General features: G+C 37.1%; 1 long non-coding RNA gene across 1 annotated transcript in view; it reads right to left on the bottom strand.

The window, feature by feature from the left end:
* The window catches only part of LOC107686944 (uncharacterized), a 14,722-nt gene extending 10,619 nt beyond the window's left edge, over positions 1-4,103 (bottom strand). Inside the window, exons 1-2 of the long non-coding RNA XR_001634081.1 lie at positions 3,973-4,103; positions 443-449 (exon numbers count right to left, since the gene is read on the bottom strand). This is a non-coding gene — a long non-coding RNA (uncharacterized LOC107686944). The remainder of the gene's footprint in view (positions 1-442; positions 450-3,972) is intronic.
* Between the last annotated feature and the right edge of the window lie 1,687 nt (positions 4,104-5,790).

Genomic DNA, 5,790 nt, shown 5'->3' with positions numbered 1-5,790 from the left:
AGAAAGTAAAATAGAAAAAAAAAAAAAAAAAGAGGTAATCTTAAGAAGATGGACAAAACCCTTTTATGTTATCTTAAGAAGATGGACAAAACCCTTTTATTTATTTTTTTAAATCATGAACACCAAATTCATTGATGGTGTTCTCAATAAAGGACCTGATCAACTTAGCAGAATTTCAGTATTACAAACACAATACAAAAATGTGCTTACATTGTTCTAAAAAAATGTAATAAAACTAATTGTGTTGTTTAACCATGTACAACCCTTATTTCTATTGTTTTTATTTGGTATCTTGCCTATATTTATTTGTTTTAATTTAATTTTAAAGTTAAAATAAAAAAAACTTTTTGCAAAACAAGTGTTAAACTTAACCTATGTAATTGTATATATCCTTCTAAGCATTCTTTGCATTTGGACCAAAACTTATTATGTGTTCCAAAACATTCCATCTGAGGTGGAGACGGAAACATGACAATGCTTTGTCCTAATGAAGAGGCTTGACTAGCAAGAGCATATAAATTCAAGTAGGTTTAGTCAGCAAACCAGACTCAAGTGTAACAACAGGTAATTACTTTATATTGCCAAAATTCCTGTAATTGTCTTTTATCATCTTCATGTTCTTAGGTACATATGAAAACACAGATCACAATAAAACATTTTCTGTCAATATGTAATGCAGGTAGATGTTGTAAACTGCTTCCTAAAGTGAAAAGTACTGTTTCATGAGTGAATACCTCATCTATTTTTTTTCCCTTTTAGATTACTGGTGTGTGCTGGACAGCAATCCCCCCCCCCCTTTTCATCTTATTCTGGATCCCTCTGGAGTTTGTGCAGTGGGCATGACCATGCGTGAATATTGTTCAGCACCCGCAAGATTTTCCAAAAATTTTTCACTGTGGTACATCAAACATGCAAAACCATGTAAATAAATGGCTATTGGAAAATTTAAATTGCTAGAAATTCTGGAACAAATTAAAATTACACTATGCATATTAGTCTTAATACCTGACATTTTGCTTCTCCATTAAATACATAATCTGCATGTTATTCTGTGACCATCTTTTCAAACACTTTCATCAAATATCTGTTCAGAATCCAGTTGCGTTATGATGGTAACTGGACAACACCGGTTTGTACAAGCAATGGCAATCCACTGGGGATGTCACTTCGTGACAATGAATCCATCATTCAGGTTTCTGGAAAATATTACAGTGGCTACATCTATGAGATTATGTTTGTCACTAGTTGAGGCTGCTCTTTAAAAGTGGGGCAGCCTTATGGAAACTCAGTTGATAAGCTGCATGGAAGCCTTGCGACTCTACCTGTGTGACTCCACTGAGCAAGGACACCGACAAGGCACTTAAGTATCTTTTATTTTCCTTTTGGCACACTTTCTGGTTCCCACATCTAACATGTGTTTCCAATACATTCCTGTTTTCTCTCAACAATGCTCTAATATCAAGCACAGACAGCAGTGCAATATTGCTAACATTTCCAACCCCTGCTAACTTCCACTCACTCTTGGCTTCATTCGATCTCAAATGGCTTACCACCACAAGCACTCACAAATCAGGCAACCAGCTTGATTTACACATGCAATTGTATCGCAGACAACATTTTGGTAAAACCTTTACAAATCTATGATAATTTCCCTTGTTAAAAAAACAGCATATGCTGGTTAGGTATGTTTTGAAGTATGGCTGCTGGTTTAAGGTGGTCCTTAGCTGTTCATGAGCTGGTTTAAGCTGGTCCTTAGCTGGTCATGAGCTGGTTCTTAGCTGGTCATGTGCTGGTCCTAAGCAACTAGCTCCTGGCTCAAGCCAGCAGCTTTTCACCAGGATCTTTATTACATTTAATCTACATCTTACTACCTGTGTGCCACCGACTCCTCTACCAGTTACTTTTAGGCTATGCTTCCTTTCACACTCACATATTTTCACAGTGCATGATTAGCACAGTGCATGTAGCTCCGTGTAGCTTTGTTTTTCTGTTGGAATCTCTGTCTTACTATCGTACTGTTGTTTAAACCGCTAAAGAATAATTTAATTCTCACCATATTTCTGATTTTATCTACCAAACTAATTTGACATCTTTCACCTTTAATCTTTTGATCTAAACCGCTAATGCTGCGTGTTAGCATTGCGATAGCCTGTTAGCTTGTCAATCGCATCTCCATTTGTGTTTCCTACCACTTCTTTTTCTCTCTGTTTCTTTTTTTCTCTCGCTCCTTTTTTACGAGTCCATCAAACAACTGTGGTGAGTCAGAGTTATTCTACAATGACAGTGAGTAATGGCTTCTCCTTGCATTGTCACCTGCACCGCTTGCCACATGTCTAGCGTATCTGTCTCTGTCAGCAGCGAGGGATTCACATGTGATAAATGCAGGGAAATAGTTAGGCTGACAGAGAAGATCTCAGAACTAGAGACACGCATCCAAACTTTAATTGAGGACAGTAAGAATGTGAGGGCCCTAGGTATGGCTTTGGATGCGACTAGCTTAGCGAATCATGTACGTTGTTCGGTTTCGGTTGTAGAGCCCATGCAGCAGGGCAACTGAATGATGGTGAGGCGGCATAGTCGTGGGACAAAACATGGCATTAAAGAGGTGTGTGAACTTGTATGTATGATGTCAGACACTGTAATATGCTCTGGTCCCCTTCCTGCTTACCGTGGTGACGAGATACATAGCAGACTGTCGTCACTCAATGGCTGGATGTCTAAGTGGTGCCCGCAGAATAACAGATGTAATACAGATAAACAAATGATAAAGCTTGGCTTATTGAATATTAAATCCCTTTCTACAAAAGCGCTTATTGTAAATGATATGATCACTAACCATAAACTAGATATGCTATATTTGACAGAAAACTGGCCAAAACCAGATGATTACATTACTTTAAATGAGTTTACCCCCCAAGATTACTGTTATAAACATGAGCCGCGTCTAAATGGTAAAGGTGGAGGTGTTGCAACAGTTTATAGCAATATCTTCAGTATTTCTCAGAGGTTAGGTTTTAAGTATAATTTGTTTGAAGTAATGGTGCTTCATATAATGTTATCCAGAGAAACAAGTGTTAATGATAAATCCCTTGTGACGTTTGTACTGGCTACTGTATACAGGCCATCAGGGCACCATACAGAATTTATCAAAGAATTTGCTAATGAATTTTCATTTGATAATGAAAAAGATGCATTGGGATCAGCATTTACAGACATTCTGAACTCTATTGGGGTTAGACAACACATGTCCAGGACCTACTCATTGTCGAAATCATACTCTAGATTTAATACTGTCACATGGAATTGATGTTAATGGCATTTAAATTCTGCAGCAGAGCAATGATATCTCATCTCAGATCATTATCTAGTCTCGGGTATACTCCATATAGCTAAAGCTGCAAATTAAACTCCTTGTTACAAATATAGTAGAACCATCACTTCTACCACAAAAGACTGCTTTGTAAATAATCTTCCTGATTAATCTCAATTCCTCAGCATATCCAATAGCTCAGAACAATTTGATGTAACAGAAACTATGTAATCTTTCTTTCCTAGCACTTTAGATATGGTTGCTCCTTTATGCTTAAGGAAGATTAAGGAAAACAGTTGACACCGTGGTATAATGAGCACACTCGTACTCTAAAGAGAGCAGGCCGGAAAATGGAGCGCAGCTGGAGGAAAACAAAACTAGAGGTATTTTGTATTGCATGGCGGGAAAGTACTTTCTCTTGCAGAAAAGCCTTAAAAACTGCTTGATCTGATAACTTTTCGTCTCTTTTAGAAGAAAACAAACACAACCCCAAGTATTTATTCAATACAGTGGCTAAATTAACAAAAAAAAAAAAAATAATAACATCAGCAGGTGCTGACATTTCCCAACAGCACAGTAGCAATGACTTTATGAACTACTTTAATTCTAAGATCGATACTATTAGAGAGAAAATTGTAACCATGCAGCCATCATCAGATCACTCATTCTCTTCTATAGGAAAGGAAGAATTGCATAAACTTGTTAAATCATCTAAACCAACAACACGTATGTTAGACCCTGTTTCATCTAAGCTACTAAAAGAGGTGATTCCAGAAGTCATAGATCCTCTTCTGAATATTATTAATTCACCATTGTCATTAGGATATGTCCCAAAAACCTTCAAACTGGCTATTATTAAGCCTCTCATTAAAATACACAACTTTACCCCAAATAATAAATTAATTACAGACTGATCTCGAATCTCCCTTTTCTGTCAAAGATACAGTATTAGAAAAGGTAGTATCATCAGAACTATGTTCCTTCTTAGAGAAAAATTATATCTGTGAGGATTTCCAGTCAGGATTTATTTAGACTGTATCAAAGTACTGAGACTGCTCTCATCAGAGTTACAAATGGCCTGCTCTTATCATCCGATTGTGGTTGTATCTCTCTATTAGTGCTTCTGGATCTTAGTGCCACGTTTGACACAATCGACCACAACATTCTTTTGAATAGACTAGAAAATTATTTTAGCATTAGAGGAAGTTCATTGGCATGGGTTAAATCATACTTATCTGACTGCCATTCGTGGCAGTGAATGAAGAGGTATCATACCAATCACAAGTACAGTATGGAGTACCTCAAAGCTCAGTACTAGGACCATTACTTTTCACGCTTTACATGTTACCCTTGAGAGATATCATCAGGAAACATGGTGTTAGCTTTCACTGTTATGCTGATGATCCTCAGCTCTATATTTATTTGAGGCCCAACGAAACATACCAATTTGCAAAACTAACGGAAGGCATAGTTGATAAAAAACTGGGTGACTAGTAATTTCTTACTGTTAAATTCTAAAAAAAACCCAAAAAAACCCCCCAGAGGTGTTAATTATAGGACCAAAAACCTCTGCATGTAATAACCTAGAACACTGTCTAACACTTGATGGCTGCTCTGTCAATTCTTCGTCATCAGTTAGGAAACTAGGTGTGCTATTTGATAGCAATCTTTTCTTCGAAAGCCACATTTCTAGCATTTGTAAAACTGCATCTTTCCATCTAAAAAATATATCTAAATTACGACCTATGCTCTCAATGGCAAATGCAGAAATGTTAATTCATGTGTTCATGACCTCAAGGTTAGATTATTGTAATGCTCTATTGGGTGGTTGCTCTGCGCACTTAATAAACAAATTCCAGCTGGTTCAAAATGCAGCAGCTAGAGTTCTTACTAGAACCAAGAAGTATGACCATATTACTGCCGTGCAAAGGCAAAAGACCGTAACTTCGATTTTGGTCGAAAATGAGTTATTTGTATTTTTGGGACATTCAAGACATACCATGTGCATAAGTATCTTGAGTCAATTTAGTTGTTTTTCTGAGAAAATAATGGGTCGTCTCAACCGTAACTTCGAAAAGCCCCGGAGAAACCAAGGCAGAACACTGTATAACACAAGTTACCGCTCTTTGCTTTTGTTTGGAATGCTCAAATTGAGTTACAGCATTCTGCTTTTGTTTAACTGCGCGTCAAAATGAAGTTACGGTGCTGACTTGGAGTTATATGGTGTTCTGCCTTTTTTACTGTCCATTAAAGTCTGCCACATTTTAATTACGGTGTAGACAAACGAATTAGATAGCTCGCGATCAACCTAACAGTTCCATATAGCAAAGCACTGTAAAGATTATATACCTTGGCAGCAATATGTAATCGTGAATAACCTTTAAAGATTTTTTTCCCTTTTTGTAATGCAGATTATTCACCAGGCTGTCACTTTTAGTTGGACACATGTGGACTCGAATGCCATAGCATGTAGCATGATC

This window comes from Sinocyclocheilus anshuiensis, unplaced genomic scaffold, assembly GCF_001515605.1.
Source record: "Sinocyclocheilus anshuiensis isolate Anshui unplaced genomic scaffold, SAMN03320099.WGS_v1.1 scaffold1841, whole genome shotgun sequence".
NCBI lineage: Eukaryota > Metazoa > Chordata > Actinopteri > Cypriniformes > Cyprinidae > Sinocyclocheilus > Sinocyclocheilus anshuiensis.
This window is presented reverse-complemented; position numbering and strand designations above follow the sequence as displayed.